Genomic DNA, 20,006 nt, shown 5'->3' with positions numbered 1-20,006 from the left:
GTTTCCTCTGGGCACTCTGGTTTCCTCCCACATTCTAAAAGACATGTCTGGAGCATTTCTCCCTGGGCCTCCACTGAAAATAGGCTCTGTCCTAGTCATACTTTCACAGTTAACAAATAAATAAATAAAAATGAAATAATATAAAATAATGGAAGAGAAGGGATAGGGCTTTAGGTACAGTCCAGCCTTTTCATCATAAACATTATACTGTCACAAAAGTGGGTCATACAGACAATAGGCAGATGAGCTACTGCCTTTGCCTTACTGTGCAAGTCCTCTCAGACAATAATATACTTAGTATTATAATTTGATTTGTAGTTTTGGTAGTAAAATATTAAACGGTCATGGTTGTGCTTTACCACATTGTATCCCATAGTTACAAGTATGTGAGGAGACACTGACTGATTATCAATTTGTGTTTAATGCCTTACTTGAATAAAGCTGACTGCTTAAAAAGACCTTAATCTGTCACTGACATAAAAAGGGAAAACAATGTTTTGAACAGACGACTGATACCCATAAACCCAAAAGACACAAAACAGATTTTTGATATCCATATTTTAGGAAATGATGACTACTGTGGAATGACATACTGAACCATACTCATATGGTACATTCAGGCACTCAGGTGCATGATGTCTATTTACAAACTCGGTAAGAATAAAACCAAACACTTGGAAAGGCTGCAGACAAACGGACCAAGTAAAACAGGTTTACCTGACCAAATTTCCTTTCTTTGCGCTTATGTCCAAATGAAAGAAGTCCTTAAATCCAAATTTCGACCACACCGTTTTATTTCAAAGTGAAAATCATTTGGACATAAGCGCAAAGAAAGGAAATTTGGTCAGGTAAACCTGTTTTACATGATGTCTACTTCCCGGGTGAGTTCTATGCACTTGCAAACAAAGCTTTGTGCTTGGGTAATTCAGATTAATGTACGATATCAGACAGGCCTACCTGTGGCCTTCATTATATCAGCCAGAAACAAACTGGTGCAATAAACTAGTAATGCACATTCCACAGTGTGAGCTCATAACTTATCTAATGTTAATCTTTAATATTAAAACAATGCTGATGACTTATAATCCCCCATGTCTCCCTATTCCTGCGAATGCCATTATGTGCAGGCATACATGGCCAATGAGAACACTGCATCTAAACTGGGGATATTCAGGAATATGTGTGCTGTTTCTGTATGTGTCCCTACCAACACAGTGATCCAGTCAAAAGCAGTCCAGCAAATGCCATTATATGTTATGTGTGTTAATCTGATGGCAAGATAAAACATACATGCATACATACATACACATGTGCATGCACACACACTTAATATATGTACTGGCAGCTATAAGCAAACATAGAACAATGCATTACCAATCAGTACTTTCATAATACTGGAGAAAATATACTCAAGCAAAACCTCATTAATGAATTTTTTGATGTTAGATTTTATAGTAGGGTATCTCATCAAATCAAAAACTATGCCATAGAAGTGAACATAAACATCCACAACTTTTCTTCCAGATTATTTATCGTGTATGTGCATTAATTTCTTCAGTCATGTATGTGCATTAGTTTCTCTTCAAATTTAGCTGAAATATATAATATGTTGCCACTTTGGTAAAGTTTCTAAACAGAATTTCTCTCCACATTTCTGAGGTGCACAGAGGATGATATTACAAGAAAAGTATGCCTAATATATTGAACTCAATGGGTTCAAATCAGAAAGGTTACTGTGAGGTGTAAATCTGGTATACTCCTCTCTGTAACCATTTCCAATTCAGAGGTGGCCCTTGGGTGCAGCACAATAGTAGGCTGTCTCTTCAGCCTACTACAAATGTTAATTAACCACGTGCTCTCTCCTTGTAAATGACTGCAGTAAGGAGCCTGTGCAGAATTGCTTGGCTGTGTAGATTATCACTGGTGTCCATGTTAATGAACATGGCCAAAACTTCATGTTCATCCATCTCTTCCAGTGGGTTAGATCACATTAGAGGTGAGTGCAGGGAAGTTTAGCAGCATACTTGGATCAACCCACTTGATGACAATGTTTTATTATATCTATCTCCCTTAATTTGCATAATATAATAGAAAATATTTTCAGCAGTAATCATCAATGCCCAGCCTGCATCAACAAGTATAAAAGTCATTCAAGAGAGAAAATTGCTATATTTAACTACAACTTAGTTCAATCATTTGTTTTAATAGTATGTGTGGTCTCCTGCCACCTTTTGAAAAACTGGATAGGAATTAGGGTTAAGGGGGTGCCAAACCACCATTTTTATACTAAAGACTATATATTTTTTTTTCAAATAACCTTGCACATAGCCTATAACATAACACATCCAGTCTGAGAGTTCCATAGAGCAGTTCTATGCAAGATGGAACTCTCAGAGCTAAATTAAAGGGTAAGTATAGTAAAAGATTGCCAACTAGATTAACAGATAAAAAATACAAATTAAAGTGCATGGCCATAGCTGTGTTCATTATAAGTCTAGAAGTATTACTATAAAAAGGAGTTTTATCATCTCCTTAACACCATAAAGAGCTAAAACATGACCTTTCAGGCCCACTAGAATTATGTTCAGCCATAGCCACCAGACAGGCTTTATCCCTAGGGAATGGAGGACTGCAACAGTCATTCCCTCTACACAAAGGGAGACAATCCACAGACACATGGAACTACAGAGCCATAAGTTTGACTAGTCTTATATGCAAGGCCAGGAAATTAATTATCATGGACCTGATAAACAAAGAGACAGGAAATCTTCTAACACAGGACCCATCAAAGTTCGGTTTTGTCAAGGACAGGACATGCCTACTAAACCTGATGGACTTCTTAAAGAAGGTCACTAGAGCAATGGATGAGGGGAAATGGTGCATACTGCCTGCCTTGACCTGGCAAAGGCATATGACACAATACCTTACTCAGGTACTATAGACAAACTCACAAATGTGGGCATAAATCCCTATGTTACCTGATGGATAAATGATCATGGATAGGACTTATGAAGTTAGGGTGGGGAATCCACCTCCACCAAGAAGCCTGTTACAAATGGTGTCCTAGAAGGCTTGGTACTGGGACCTCTCTTGTTTGGAATATAGTTCATTGAAATCAAGGCAAATATAGAGGACATTTGGCTGTCCATACTTGTTGATGACTACAAGCAGGGTGCAGTCATCAGATTCCGCAAAGGTGTAGATATCCTTCAGGAGGGTCTACAGACAAATAACTGGCACCAGAGCTATGGGTTAAAACTCAGTGTAAAAAAAAGCAGAATTATATCCTTTGGGAAGATGACCACTCTTGCAAATTACAACATTAATAACAGTTCCCTAAGATGGACCCAGTGGTAACAGACTTGGGAACTCAGGTTGACAGTAACAAGAATTTTGTTCACCATGTGTACATGGTGGTGAGATAAACTTTCTATGTGATACAATGTATAAGTAAGGGTATGGCATCCAGATTTAAGCAGGTCATAGAGTCACTATACTCAACCCTCATTAGATCAATAATTGAGTACAGTGTACCCTTCGGCGTGTACCTGACCAGGCATTGACAAAAGCTGGTGCAGCCACAGATGGTCCTCACTAAAAAAATACTGGGTTTAAATAACATGTCCTATGCAGACCGCCTCAAAGCCCTGTCCATGTACCCAGTCTCCTACAGAATACTGAGGGGCAATCTATGCCTAATCTACATGGCATTCTATGACCCAGCCCTGATGGATCTTCCATACATTCAAAAAAACAAACGCTGTTTTTCTCTGACCACTGTTGGCAGTTGATTTTGGCAAACGGTAATTTATGCTGTGGGCTGACTGTTTCACTGGGAATGACTTTACAATCAGATTCTACTCCAGTGCTCTTTCCTTACTAGGAGGATGTCTTTCTGAGTTGCATGTTGGCCACTCTTGTATGTGATCTTGTGAGTATTCTCTCTTACTGAACTATGTGTTGGCCGCCATCAAGCCATTTGCCAGATGGAGGTCTAGAATGGCCTCTCCTTCTTTATTTTTGTTATCCCACCCAAGTGGACCCGGGCAGTCCTCATATCCTGTTCTGCATTTCTGTCCTGATATGTGCATTTAGGTCACCCATTATCAACACCAATTCAGATTGTCCTGCTTTATCTGGCAGGTCTTGTAACTGCCGTCTGAGTGCACTCTTTTCCTCACTATCACAACCATGCTGTTGGGCATAAGATGAGATTATGAATAGTGCCCCATCCCTACATTGCAGTCTGATTGCCATGAGTCTGTCACTAATTCTGATGACATCTCTCACTATCATCTGAAGCTTTTATTTCACAGTTTCCACACCATTTCTAGCTTGTCCTCCTCCTGAATAGTGCACTCTGGATACCAAGCCAAGTAGCTTTGCTGCACTGCCCTTCCATCTTTCTCTTCTGTTTACATAGGGTGTCCAGCCTGCTCCTTACCATCATGCCATCCTCTTTCAAGCCTCATCCTGTCAATGAGCCTACAAAGAGTGCAGCAATTCTTAGTTCATGTTTGTCAGGTTGATTGGTTTTATTTCCAACTTTCACTCAACAGAGCTATCCCAGGTAACCCAAACAGGACAATTGGACACTGGACAGACAGTAGCTTATTGACTCAGAGCTGCTGTACTTCATGGCTGGCACACACTGGCCAGTAGGGGGTGTATACACCCCTCACACCATTAACATGGATCTCTGGTATAGGTCAGAGTAGGACAGGTTCTCAACTTATCACTGGCAAATACCCCTGCCCATATTGTGACATTAGTCAACATGACCAAATCACCTTGTTGGCTTGGCTGTTCTTCTGTCTTTATTCTTAAACCTGGGAAAAAGGTGTCATGATTAGAGATCCAGCCTCTGTGCCATGAATTGGCCTCTTTATCCACAAAATTGCATTAACCAGGTGTGATAGGATAAAACATTGTTATGACAAGCAAAACATACCAGTCAGCATTCCTTTAACATTTGCTGCATTGATGAACATAGAGCATCCATTTATCACTGTTAACATTAGCAAGACAGTTGTGTAAGACTAAATAATACTTACCTCTAGAAAGCTACATAGCACTAAGATTCAACAAAATATAAGTGACATACTCTGTCTTAATATCAAAAAACCCAGACTAGATCCTCCTGGACTTAGGATCATTTTAGGACATTCCCTGGTATTCAGAAACAAATACTACAATGGCTAGATGGAACTGCATGATGAGTGCCCATGTGCAGGGAGGGGATGACTCACAAACACATTTAGGGTGACTGAGATAGGCCTGAAAGTACAGAGTCCAGCATATTATAGAAATGATAATATAAAAATATGGAAATCAACAATATTATTAAAATGAGGATCATGGTGAATTCAAATGAAAGTAAACAGTATGGCAGCATGATTAAAATGCATACATTTTGCATGATGGGTCATGACAACTGGAGTTGCTGATCACAGTAAAATTCTGGAGTTATAGGAGAGAGACTATGTAAACATGTTTGGAGTAACAGCCACTTCAGTAGATAAGTGTATACAGGGGGCTGTTCTCACAGACATTAGCCACAGAAGTGTATCAGCCATGGCTCCAGCAAGTCATCTGTCCATGCCTAACATTCCATACCCTCCATTACATTGAAATAATGGATTATTCCCATGTGGATTGGTTGAAATATGTTGCCCTCATAAGCAGCCACAAAGGAGGCATCGAGTTCTTATCTCTGTGGACAACAGATTATGTGTAGCTTTAAGAATTCTGGCTACAGGGACCTTATAGTGACCAGTGTGGGACATGATGGGTGTATCATCAGCATCTGCCTCAAGGCCACTCAGGTAATGCCCACAACTCCTACATCTGACACATCTGTGACTTGCATCAACAATTTGTACAGGGTGACTTTCCACAGGGATACCTTATTAGTGATGCTGGAAATACCCTGGAGTAATGGCTCCTGACATCAATAAGAAACCTACAGACCATGGAAGAGAATGCATAAAACAACACTGCTCTGTCAGTGACCCAAATCATTGTTCTTTGTTCAGACTGCTGAAGGCCTGCTTTCACTGTCTAGATGTCTCCTCTAGTGTCCTGCAGTATGATCCTGAAACATGCAGAAAAATGTTTGTGGGGGGGTGTGCAGAACTACACACTATGTTGGTAAACAAACAGGAAGTCAGGTGAGAGACATCCAGGAAGAGGACGTTTAGGTGTCAGTGATGGAAGATATGCCTGATGAGGAGCCTGTGTAAGAGCTGGCTGCAGGGGATGACCATCCAAGGCAGAGGTAGTGACAGTATATTGTGGCAGTAGCTAAGAGGAAGCAACTGGTTCACAACTCTGTACTAAATTAAACATAATATACAACAGTAGCAATGATGCATGCAACACTACAGGCAGGATGTGGTATGCATAACTGGGAAGTACCAGTATGACTGCTGTCAACAATAGGCAGAGAGTGTTTGTTTGTGTGTGTATATCTGTGTGTGTGTGTGTGTGTGTGTGTGTGTGTGTGTGTGTGTGTGTGTGTGTGTGTGTGTGTGTGTGTGTGTGTCAGTGCATGTTTTTTTTTGCTTGAGTGAATGTGGGCAGCTGAAAAGACTGGTCATGGAAGTGGTGGGATCTTCAGCATGGTATATGTGGGCAAGGTTGATGGGTGTGTGGATATGCATGGATATAGCTCCAGCAGAACAGTAGCACTCTGCTGGGGTATGATGGACAGGTCTAAGGTAACCATAAGACAAATGTGTACTGACCATGTACATCCCCATCCATGGGGGATCCCTCTCCACAAAAGGACAAAGGCATGATCCATAGCACACCCAGAAGAAGGAGTACTCCAAGAGTGGGAATGGCATTATATACTAATGGTGGTCTTAGCACAAACATCTTATCTGTGTCTGTGCCCATGGTGTCTTATAGTGCTGACAACACCAGCTGGAGGTGTGGAGGTGGTGGTCCTACTGGATCTAGGCCATGCACTTATTTTCCTGTGGTGGACTTCCCCACCAAAAGGGGAGAAGGACCAGCTATGTAATTGTGCTGGACATGATGGGTGGACACACAGGGACATCTGCAGCATGCAGACTCCCTACATCATATTTTTCATAGTGGTACGTTAAAGGGCCATGCCCTGTCACAGGTCATTATGAAGACCACATACCATCCCCTACTTTTGCTATGGCTGCATTGATCTCTGTTCCTGTATAATGGCCGTGCATAATTGTGGAGTAAGTAGAATTAGAGACCTTCAGGTAATGAGGGGGTAGTATCCATGGTATTGCCAGCCACAAGTATGCCAACCTCTGCTGCCCTCCTCATAGTCAATGGAACTGGCGGCAATCAAAGATGTCTTGTCCACTGGAGAAGACAGTGCTCCCAGTGCTGATGTTTCAGCCACATCCTGTCCTTCTGTGGCATCCTGCTACCAAGAGGTGCGTTGCCAGGTACAGGAGGGGAAATGGCTATCACACTACCTATGTCTACCACCACCACCACTGCCACAATGATCCTGTCTTTGCCTGGATGTGGATGTCATCAACATTGAGCTCAGACAGGCATACCTATATCTACAGTAGATGAACCTGACAATGCAACACTAACACCTATGAAAACACATATGCATACCTAAGTATATGAATGCACTTTACACCAGCAACCCAGTGTAGCTATACATATAGTTCATATATGGTTACTATGCCAATGATCCTAAAGGGCTTTTCTAAACCTAGACATGTTTCCCAACTGTATTTTACAGATCATTTTTTTTATTAATATTATGAGGGGTATAACTGAGTATGAGTGGTCAAGCATTTACAAGCTTCCTGTTTCTAATAGGGACTAAAAAAAACAGACAATTGGAATCTGTGAAATTCAAACCCAGACTGTGAAAACCTACCACCTACAAGACATTCAATTTTACCACTGCTCCAGCATATAAGTGTAATGATGTGAAGTGGTGCCAGCTATGCCAGGAGGAGTAAGGCAGTGGATGTGTAACATATGTCAGCATAGCTAGCTGGAGTTTTGTGAAGAATTATTTGTCATTTGTATATTAAACCGATTTGCACAGGTGCTTGTGTTGAAAATGTAGTAAAGTTGCTTGTGTTAAAAAAATGTACCAACAGTGGGTCCTGCTGGACAGAAAAAGAAATGCACCTGTAAGACAGACTGTATTGTTACTGTTGAAATGAATATACTGCAACAGAGGATACTGAAAGAGAAGAGGGTAATCTCAGTCCAGCTAACTTTGAAAAATAACCTGAAATGAAATTACTTGGTAGAAGCAATAAAGATTGTGTCTCACAGGTCTGAATGCAGCCAGAGTTGCAATGTCTGTGAAAACTAGGACTAGGAATCATGCTGTATTGTCCTTAGTGGTGAACTAATTGCTACCCTGGAAGGATGGAAGTGCTGAAATGGTTTTATAGCTTCCAGGTGCTGTAACACATCTTAGCAAAGCTTTATGTGTATGTATTGTGACTCATATGTGCAAGAACCTGGTTCAGCTTCCAGTAAAGGAGGTAGTGCAGGAACCACAGATTCAGGTGACCAGATGTGATGTCATTCTGTAATATAGCACTGAAATTATGCTTTAATACTATATGAGACAGAAGTCTCAGGGCAGTCTGTTTGTGAAACCTGACAAAAAAGACCACTCACCCACATCACCTTGCCTTGCTCTATTAAGTAGGAAACAGTAATTCTTTCACTCAGTCAGGAAAATATAGTGTAATTAGTTAAGTATTTTTTTTCTGTATCCATGTGAATCCTTCCATCTGTGTTATTTTTAATATTTCCTGTGACTGAAACTCTGGTGTTTATTGTAAATAGATATTCAGCATGTTCATGTTCTATCATTATTTATCAAATATATTTAAATTTTTCATTATGGCTAGTCTTTTTAGGAAATATGTAACCTTTGAGAGTACTTATATTTATTTAGCGATGCTGTGGCATCACTCTCCTGAAAGTCTTGCTGTTTAGTCAACATTACCATTGGTATTAGTATTAATTTCACTCCCTATAATTGGATACCCTGTTAAGAGTCTTAGAGTAGCTGGCTAGTGGTAGTGGAACTACCTTATAGCCTGGACAGAAGTGGTAGAGAGGGTAATCTGTGCCAGACTTTCCCAGTTGTGTATGTGTGAAAATCAAATCTCAAAGCATATGTTTGTCAGCTACTTGCAACAGGGGTGCAGAGCTGTTTAGTGGTCAGTGTGGATTCTTATTTGGGGTGTAGAGAGAGACAAAGAGTCCAGCCCTAGAACAAGAGTGTGTTCCTTATGTGCTGTTAAGGGAAATTGTGCTTGGTGCAGAGATCTGCATCTGAAAATACTGTGTGTGTGTGTGTGTGTGTATTTCATTCCAAAGACATGCATCTGGAGCATTTCTCCCCGGGCCTCCGCTGAAAACAGGCTCTGTGGAACCTAGTCGGACATTCCTGGTCAACAAATAAATAAATAAATAAATAAAAATAAATAAAATAAATTTCTCTCAAAATGAACGTTCCCCCATTGGTGTCAGTGGTGATGATTGAGGCTTCTTGATCACTGGCCCAGAGAAGGGACACCACAATGAGTGCCATGCAAAACAAACAGTTAACATACCATGAGCACAGTGCTACTGTAGCTCTAATTATAATGATATATACATGTAAACTGGTGGCATGGGTTCATGGGTTGGTACTAGGCTATCAGCCCTAAGGCCTATGCAAGCCTAGCCATAATAATTCCCTGGAAATTTTTTCCCACAGTATTTACTTCTCTAGGCCCCTTTCTAGCAGGGTGACTGACATGATCCCCGGGGTGAAGTTCCTATCTCCCATCCAATCATCAAGGTTCCTTTTGAAGAGGGCCAATGAGGTGCTCTGCTTGACATGTATGGGCAGTCTATTCCACAGTATGGGGAGTCTCTGGGTCAGGAACTTATCCCTCCAGTATGTTTTGTTCATTGTGATGATAAGGTTTAGATCCCTAGAGTGTGTGGCTCTGAGGGATTGGGATTTCTTTAAGTGGAGCATGTCCAACAGCTCAGGGTTTGACATGGCCTTGTATGTTAAGCAGAGATCGCCTCTGAGTAGACGATATGCCGCAGAGTATAGCTGGAATTTTTTTAGACAGTCAGCATATGGCATCTGCTTTAGGCCTGTGATCCTTTTAGTGAGGCATTTCTGTGGCCTTTCCAGCTGTTGCAGATGTCTTGTGAGGTACATACTAAATGGGGCATTATACTCTATAATGGGTCTAATGAGGGATGAGTACAGTGGGACAATGACCTCCTTTTTTCTGGATGAAAAGCCCTTAGTGGTGAGGTGTGCCACATAGAAGGATTTCCTGACTGTTGTGGCGATGTGGTTATCGAAAGTGAGACCACTGTCCACTTGTGTCCCTAAGTCTCTCATCACACTTTCAATGTTTAGTGTCCTGCCACCTATGTGGTAGTTCATGGGTACATGTTTTTTTCCAAAGGGGATGACTATACATTTCTTGGCATTAAGCTTGAGCCCATGGCTCTGGCACCAGGCATCTGTTTCTGTAAGGCCCTTTTGTAGAATATCCACATCATTTGGGGATTCAATAATGGCTCCCAGTTTGCAGTCATCTGCAAAATTTGTTAGCCAGATTCCTTTGTGTTGGCCTGTACTTCAGAGAAGTAGATGCCAAACAAGAGTGGTCCCAGGACTGAACCCTGAGGTACTCCACTTGTCACATGTCTGGAGCTGGATTTGGAGTTGGCTACTTTTACAGTCTGGATTCTGTCAGTAAGCCAGTTGGCAACCTATCGAGTGATGTAGGGATTTATGCCCAGCTTATTGAGTTTATCTATGATTCCAGAGTGGGGGATGGTGTCAAAGGCCTTGGCGAGGTCCAGATAGGCTGTGTGGACCTCCTTACCCTCATCCACAGCTCTGGAGACCGATTCAAAAAAGTCAATCGGATTCAGGAGACAAGATCGGCCCTCCACAAACCCAAACTGGGTGGGGTCCAGTGTCTGGAGGTTGCCAATGTCTTTGTTTATAAGTTCCATGATAATGCGTTCCATGCCCTTGCAGATCTGGCTTGTCAGACTGATGGGACAGTAGTTCCCGGGATCCAAGATGGATCCTCCCTTGTGGATCGGGATAACTGTAGCTGTGCACCACTCAGTGGGCATGAAGCCTGAGGTGAGGCTATGATTAAACATGACACTTAGGTGGGGTGCCAGTTCATTTTGTAGTTCATGTAGTACACAGCCTGTGATGTCATCTGGTCCCATGGATGCTGTATTCTTAGCTTTGAAGAGTGCTGTTTCTACCCGTGTGGCTGTGATTATCGGAATTTGGCAATTTTTTGGTATTGAGATGGGCCCTTTAGGGGGTGAGAGGGGAGTGAAGTTGGCACTAAATCGATCTGCCAGGATATTGGCAATATCCTTGGGATCAGTATATTTAATGCCATTCTGTTGTAGCTCAGAGCAGATCTGAGCATTGCCATTTAGATTCTTGACATAACTATAGAATGCCTTGTGGTTGTCTTTGGAATCTTTGGCAATTTTATTTTCGTAACTAGCTTTTGAGGATTTTATGAGGGATCTTAGCTTCTTACTGAGGCTGGAGAGGGAGTTTTTTGCATCCTGGGACTTTCCTCTTTTCTGCAACAGTTTCTTCCTTCTGTTGTATAGTTTGTTTATAGCAGAGGACGACCAGATTGGCTTCCTTTTTTTGGAGAAGAGCATCTTGGTTCTATTTGGGATGGCACGATTCATGCATGAGTGGATGTGCTCGTACAGTGCCTTAGTGTAGGATTCTGCAGTCGAACTTCCAGATCCCATCTGCATGGGTCTTGTGAAGTTTGTCACTTCTGACTTCAGTAGCATGAAGTTGGCTTTGGAGAAGTTTTTTAAGGAGGTTTCCTTACTGCGGGGTGGGGATGGGATGTGGATGTCAAGGGTGATTTCCTTATGGTCAGACCTGACCAATGAGGGGGTGACCACTGGTGTGGAGCATCTATCTCCCATATTGGTAATGACCAGGTCTAGGATATTGGAGCCCCTGGTGGGACAATTGATTAGTTGATCCAGGGTGTTGGAATCTATGAATTTCAAGAACCGTTTGGAAAAGGAGTTGGTACCTGAGTAGTTTTCCCAATTAATGGCAGGGTAGTTGAAATCACCTAGTATTAGGGTGTTTGGTTGTATCTTAATATTTTCCAGTATGTTTAGGAAGGTGTAGTGAGAATCTTGGGGTATGGTGGGGGATCTGTAGCAAGCTACAGTTTGGATTGCAGTCTTACCTAGTGTTAGTTGCACCTGGAGAATTTCAGATGCATTGTGTTGGGCAACTAGCCTGGAGGTGTGAATATCCCTGGTGAATATGGACACTCCTCCACCTTTAGTGTTTCGGTCTTGGTTTTGTGGCCAAAAAGTGTGGTGAGAATTGTAGCCTGGTATTGCAGGGGTGCTCTCTGGCGCCTTGAACCAGGTCTCAGTCACTGCACAGATATCGATGTTCTCCATTTTTAGGAGTGCCTCGAGAGAGTGCATTTTGAGGTTTAGACTTCTAGCATTGAGTGGCATTACCTTCAGATTTTGCATGCTTGTATCTGTTATGGTGGTGGTTTTATCCTTTGAACCTTGCCTAGAAAAAGGCACTATAGGGGTGGCAAGAGCTTTAGCCAGTAACCTGAATCCCAGGAGTGACAGCTGCAGACCATCTCTGGCAAAGCATCATGGTTTGTCGATCATGTCTTCCCAGGCAGACAAATACTGGATCCCCTTTGAATGATACCAGAAGTTTAGCCAATTGTTAAAGTCAATCATTTTGTCCTTGTACTGTGGTATCATTCTGGGCGAAGGCAGGATGCTATTCAGGGCTAGGGTCATACCTGCCTGGGTCACATGATCCAAGAGCTCTTCCATGTCTCTTTTCATGTAGTCCAGGGAGGTACATCTCAAGTCATTTACTCCAGCATGGACAATGACAGAGTCGTATTTGTACTTGTTGTGGAGTGACTTGAATGCATGCGTTATGTGGCGGATCCTGGCACCCGACAGGCAGCTGACCGTAATTTTCTCCTTGTTCAGCCTGGTGAGTGGGACATCAGTGTGTCTGACTATAGAGTCACCTATGACTAAAGTGTTGGGTACATTGTCTTGCCTTAGGGGCTGTTGTTTGGTGGCACACTGGTGTTGTGAGCTATGTGTCACTTTGGTTGTGACTGGTGTTTGTTTGCGTTTCAGCTTCGGAGGCCCTTGTTGCTTGGGCAGGTTAATGTTAAGGGCCTCCGCATATGTGGGTTTAGTGTTGCTATGTGTGGGAGTTGATGGTGTGGGTTTTGAAGGGCTATGAGTTGCTAGAGGTGTAATGCAGGTGTTAGCCTTCTCCTCTTGACTGTCTAGCACAATCTTGACCGGAGAGAGCTTTGCTTCCAATTTGGCTGTGTAAGTGCATCTCTCACAGGTTGTAGTGTTGGGTGGTAGGAGGAGAGGATTGTCTGTGTACATGAGGCAGTTGCTGCATTGCCCCAGTATGCCCAGATTCATCAGGTGGACAGGAGAAACCACCAGAAGCTGACCCTTGGACATGCCTGTTTAGGTGCTTTTTTTGTAAGGTTTAAGAGCTGTTTTCCTTTACCTTTGCACGGTACTTTGCAATTGTAGGCTGTTTAGTGCCTATGATAAATTTCTCCTTATTGACAAGGAGAGCTGAGTGCTTGTATCAGTTTCAGGCTTCCTAGTGCTTTACAGCAGGTTCTAGAGAAAGTGCTAGTCACAGGGGTTCAGATTTTAGTGCTACTACTGAGAAACCAGCTAGTTTTAAGGGAAAATTTGAAGAGCAGACTTTCTGGCACCTGGAATAGTTTAACTGTAGCTTCATAGTGCTGCACGATGTGAAAAATGTGCAAACACACACGTTTTTAAGCCAGAAAGTTGAAAGGGATAGAAATCAGCCCAAAAAGGCTAATAAAATTACAATTTCAGAGCTGGAAACTACTCCTCTAGCGTTATATAGGCAGTACAATGCTCACCAGTCCCACTGGTAGGCAGTAGGACTTCCCTCTGACACAGCAAGGTCTGGATAGCTCTGAGCACAGAAAATAAAGTCATTGAGACAAGCAAGGCTTGGGATATGGACTGGCTAGAAAAGGTTGGAAACGTGCAAACAAGGCAGTATATATATTTTTTTTTGTTGAAACAGGCTAAACAATGCAATAATATAGTAAATAAAACACAGAAAAGTCTAACACACTTGAGTGTGTAGTCCTAAACAGTAAATGCAATTAAAACTCTACAAAATTAGCAATTTAAAACTTTTTATTTGAAGCAAGGCAAGTGCACAACTGAAAAATGATTTAAGAGGCAGTAACACAGCAGAATAAGTAGCTAGTCTACATATACAGAGAAGTCTATATATACAGAAAAGCAGCTAAAACACACAAACACTTCGGATGCAGTGCAGCCTAGAGCACTTGAGTTGTAGCAATATTAAGGCAAATACAGTTACAATAAATGCTCTGAAATACACTATATATTTCCAAAATGTTTGAGAAGCACAGTCAGAACATAAGGAAATTCAGGCAATTTTTTTTTTTTAAGGGAAAAAGGAGAAACAGAAGGCCTTATCAAATGCTCTCTCTGCATTAGGTAGAATGAGCTAATGACACTACACTGGGAGGAGTGTCCCAGATCAGATTTACAGTAGGGGCGGGCAACTGCAAAGCCACCAAGTATAACACAAGACACCAACAGGGACGGTGGGTGGGGAGCTATTAGCCTACGAAGCACTAGAGAAAGCCACAAAATGAAAGTTTTTAAACAGATAAAGATTTGTAAAGATACAGAATGCTTTAACTGCAAACAAATCAGTTACCCGTGCAGATTACAATAAAAGTGCTATATATAAATTTCTAGAAACAATAAACTGTATAAATAATCGAAAAAAAAAACAGGGAATGCTTTAACTGCAAACAAATCAGTTACCGGTGTAGATTACAATAAAAGTGCTATATATAAATTGCTAGAAACAATAAACTGTATAAATAATCGAAAAAAAACAGGATACATATATATCTCAGCTAAGAGTTGGAGTCAACAGCTTAAATACCAGAACAACTTTTTTTTTTACAAAAACTATACAAGTGGCTTGTGCCACATCATGGGGGATATAATACAGTTCATGGGAACAATAGATATAATCATATAATGCATGTGATACATATATTCCTTTCTCAGCATTATATGATATATCCATTGTTCCCATGAACTGTATTACATCCCCCATGATGTGCACAAGCCACCTATATAGTCACCATCCTTTTTTTGTGGCAGTCAGTAGGAAATGATACTAGGTGTTGCACTAATACAACAGGATGCCACATTACCCTGCAAAGAGCACCATGCAGAAAAACAGGATATCTGGAGCAGGTCATGTGTTCTGTGGGTGTATAACCCACATCAACACACATATTGCTTCTACCCAAAATGTGGGTAAGTACAAGTCTTTTGCAGTGTACTGTCTGCCCCCTGAACCATGGAAGTGCTACAGGGCTCAGCATGCAAATGAGCACTATTGTATGTCAACCACTCTGAGAATGACATACACCATGAATGTCAGCTACAGTTTGTCCACCCCCACCACATGCATAACTGTTATCTGAGCTACCTCTTTTTGATATTGAGGCAGCCCAACAGTAAGCCAAGTTCTACAGCATGACATCCCTCGGGATGTCAGTGCAATCCCACAGTATTACCCACATCTGACTTACTATGTGGGAATGAGTAGAAGCACCCTCCTCCACAGTTGTACTGTAGAAATTCAGTGTTATGGTATAGAAGTAGTAAAAGACAGTCTTTTAATGCTACATAGGCCTTTTCACCACCCTTTTCTACAGCAATCTTCTACAGCAATGGCTGAAACAGACACGACATTTGTGTTTCCTGCAAACACCCAGTGGAACATTAATAGCACAGAAAATGTAGTCAGTGGTACTTTAGGTCCCTTCCTCCCTCCACCTATGAAAGCAAACACATTCTCCTCCGCAAGCAAAGTCCATCAGAGGAGCTGATTTGAAAAACTTTGTGGATACACCGTTCACATTGGTCAAACCATGGAGGCTTCTGGAATACATCGCCCATTGAAATGATACTCTTGATAGATGCAGGTTCAAGTCTTCAAAATGAAAAAAAGAATGAAAGCAAATACTGTTACTGTGTGATTGTCCCCTTAGCAGACATACCTGTCCTATATCAAACTGACCTGACTATGGACAGTTGTAACATTCTTTTGCAGTACACAACAGGGTATATAATGCAGCAGTCATGCAAAATTACATGCAAAAGATATTAACACTGAATATGGCACACACAGTCCTCACCCTAAAACAGGGCCTATGCATCCCATGTTCTACAAGACACATTGAACCTTCCTGTGTGGCACTTAACTTGTATATTATAGCACTCGAAGGTGTGAAAGACCATGTCACAAACCCTTGTCCATGTCCATATACCCCAGAATTGCCCAGTGGTCAGCTTCACCCATAATATTAACCTCCTTCCCCAAGACAGTTCTATATAAGTCAACAAACAAAATACACTTTAAAGCACATGTACAAAATAGCAACCAAAATGTTCAGGCACTATCCCTTAAATCACTTACCTTATACGTATCATTGATAAATGAAGAAATTTTTAAGTTTTCTTCAGCAAAATCACTCCAGTTCATGCTCAGAAGTAAATTTCATAGCAGAATGAGCACTCTAATGGCCATGGCTGTTTTTATAACACAGTTTTGGGGATCCTTATATGTTTTTGTGCTAATTAGTTTATTTAGAGCAAATGTATCTAAATTTGCACAACAGGGGCCAAGTGACAATAACAAAAGAAACACAAGTACATCAACTACATATTCAGACACTAAATACAATAGTTTTGATAAACTGTATAATACAAGAAGATATTCAGTTGCTTGGTACGAAGCATATTATTAGCACTATTTAGTGCGCCAGAAAAGTGCAAAATATGGTATATACCAATCACCATATTATAGCATAACATGATAAAGATAATAAGATAGCGCAAGCCATGAAAATGAAGGAAAAGTCTGTAGTACCTTAAATGCTGATTTGTTTACTGCTTAGGCAGGTAGGCAGGATCATGACAGCAAGTACATTTAAATTCTAGTTAAAACTGAAGCTTTAGATATATATATAATAATCCCTAGCCAGAGTAACAAAAGCAGGACATTCAAATTCCTACTTCAGATGAAACTTTAGCTTTTTCTTACACATCTGAACTGCTTGTACTTCAGTAATTACAGACATCACACTGTTTCAGCATGCTGGGCCTAGTTTGATAAAGGACTTTTCACAGATAGCCATTGAAAAATTATCATATTTTTGTTTCCAGATATCAAGGACTGTGCTACATATTAGGCCATAGTTAAAAGGCCAGCTGAAGAAAAGTTTTTGAAGTTAGCTCCCAATTGTTCTTTGACGGTTGAGTGGGAAGGTGAGGGGTAACAGATGTCCATGTCATCAGCATAAGAAATTCTTCTGTGTACCAGAAAGTTCCAAGGGAAGCAGTTGATAAAAAAAGAGGGACTAGCATTAAGGAAAGAGTAGACCAGTGTGTGTGTGTGTGTGTGTGTGTGGGGGGGGGGGGGCATCTTGGCATAATGGAGCTCTACAGAGTGACTGGAGCTGATTTTTTACTCATTGCTGGGGTTAGCTGGAGAACCATTTGGTTACTCTTGTACTGAAACTTGTAGTGGATAGAGAACACTTGAAAAGCTGGTGACTGACTAAACTGAAGGCTGTTGTAAGTTTATAAAGACAGTGCCTGTAAGGTGGCTCTTGTTTGTGTTTTGACTGATATCACAATATGAGGTCCACCATGCCTCACAATGGTCCCCAATTTCGAAGAATGTTGCTGATTTTGCCTCATATGTTGGTATGCTCAATGTAAAAAGTGTGGGTTTCTGGTAAACTGTTGAGAATTGCTGTCACTAAATGATGGCAGATATTTGAGTCTCAGACCAATAACATTTAGAAAATATATGCTAATGTAAAACCTGTCATTTCAGCAACATTTTAAGTATACAGTATGTCCCTGATTTGGAGCCATTATCCCACATTATGTTAAGCTTTGCCCTTGATTCTTGCACTAACAGGTTGATAACTATGCGGTCCACAGAGCTGCTGCTCCTCTGCTTTTACCTGTTCATAATTCCTGGGTTTTATCTGAACAGTGAGCTACTTTCTGCTGATGTTGACAGGGTTGGATTTTTTTCTAGTACTAGGAATAGGGAGCTGTACCTAGAGTCAGATAGTGAGTTAGGTAATATTGTTTTGGAATGTTTATCTCACTGATCTTTTCCATATTCTTTATATACCCATTGGGTAACTAAGAATTTAAATCATTAGAGGAAGGGTTCTGTTATGTGTTTTTCCATATTATAATAAACCATCAGTCCTGTAGTTAAGAATTTAATCAATAAACTTATACATTCAGGAAGACAATTTTATTTGTAATAGGAAGGTCGAAAGATTAGGAAGTCTATTCTGGTTCAGGTTAGGCATTAGTGAATGTGCAAATTGGAGTAGCTAGTAGTCTACAGAAGTCTGAAAGAAGTTATATGAGTTTATTTCTCCTGTTTTAGTAGTAACCGAATTAAGAATGGGGAGAGAATTTTTAATGCTTTGCTTCTTTCTAGGAATTAGAAGTTTTCTGGTGGCTCAGCACACAGGCCTGTATGCCTTGACAGAATATGTTTTTTAAATCTGTCTCTGTGGTTACAGGAGGAACTTAATTTCCACTGTGTTCAGGATTCTGCTCCAAGTTTAAGACTCACGATAAGTCTTTAGGTCATCCATTCACTTTTAAGTCTTTTTCCACATTTACTGATAATGGAAGGTATACATTTTGTAGGTGCCTGGAAGGGAAAAGCAAATGGTAGAAGCTTTATCAATATCTTTAAAAGAGTACTCTGTCTGGAGATGTTAAATCTCATCAAAGCTGCTTCATACTCTCCAGCGGAGCCATAACTAGGGTGGGGTATAGGGGGCAGCTCCTCTAGATACAAGCTGATAGGGGCATCTTTCAGCAGTTTCGAGTGGAGTGCAAATACAGATTTATGAAGTCAAAAGAATATCACAGCCTCATAAATTAATGCATATTCCACATTTGGGGTCATGACTGAAGTTCAGTGTATGGTAGAAACTACATCAGTGAACTTTGAGTGAAGAGGAGGGGACACCAGTTTGGGTAACTGCAGAGGGTGCCAGCTGACTTAACTATAGTTCTGCTCCATAGTGAATAACTAGAGTGCATGTCATAGACTATGGTCTCATGGTGCCAAAACATTATCATCTGCAAAGTTATCAGTCTGGGTGCACATTTAACTTCAGCTGCCTCTTGATATGATGCAACTGAAAATTATGAACATAGGTGTGACACACCACATATTGATAAGGCCTGACACACATCTTGAGCAAAAATCTCTAAATTCACAATGTGAACATGGATGGATGGAAGCAGGACAGTTTGACCCTAGACAATTCAACCCAATGCAACTGTATACTCTTTCATATTTAAATTTACATTTATTGTCTATGGAAATAGTAAGTGGACAATTTGACCCGGGACTATTTGACTCAATTATATATATAAACAATTAAAATTTTATAAAAGCATTTTATTGCTTAATATTTTGGTCATTAATTTTTTCATAGGAATTTAATATATTGTTTAAATTTTTCATATGTAAATGTTAATTTATCATTTTATTTAATTTGTAAGACGCTGTCCGGTTCGATTCTCAGCTAAAGCGTCTTCTGCGTTGAGACATGTGTGAATGGGCGTATCCTCATTGAAGGTTGTGCGTCAGGGCTGGCAACTCGGCACGTAAAAATCAACTGCTAATCATTAGCGGACCGGAGTTCCGCTGTGGCGACCCCTAACCGTGAAAAGCCAAAAGACACAACATCAACAACAATTAATTTAATAACAGTTTTTAACTTGTTAACTTTAAAATCAACATT

This window comes from Protopterus annectens, chromosome 1.part1 (genome assembly GCF_019279795.1).
Source record: "Protopterus annectens isolate FY-2018-M chromosome 1.part1, PAN1.0, whole genome shotgun sequence".
Taxonomy (NCBI): domain Eukaryota; kingdom Metazoa; phylum Chordata; order Ceratodontiformes; family Protopteridae; genus Protopterus; species Protopterus annectens.
This window is presented reverse-complemented; position numbering follows the sequence as displayed.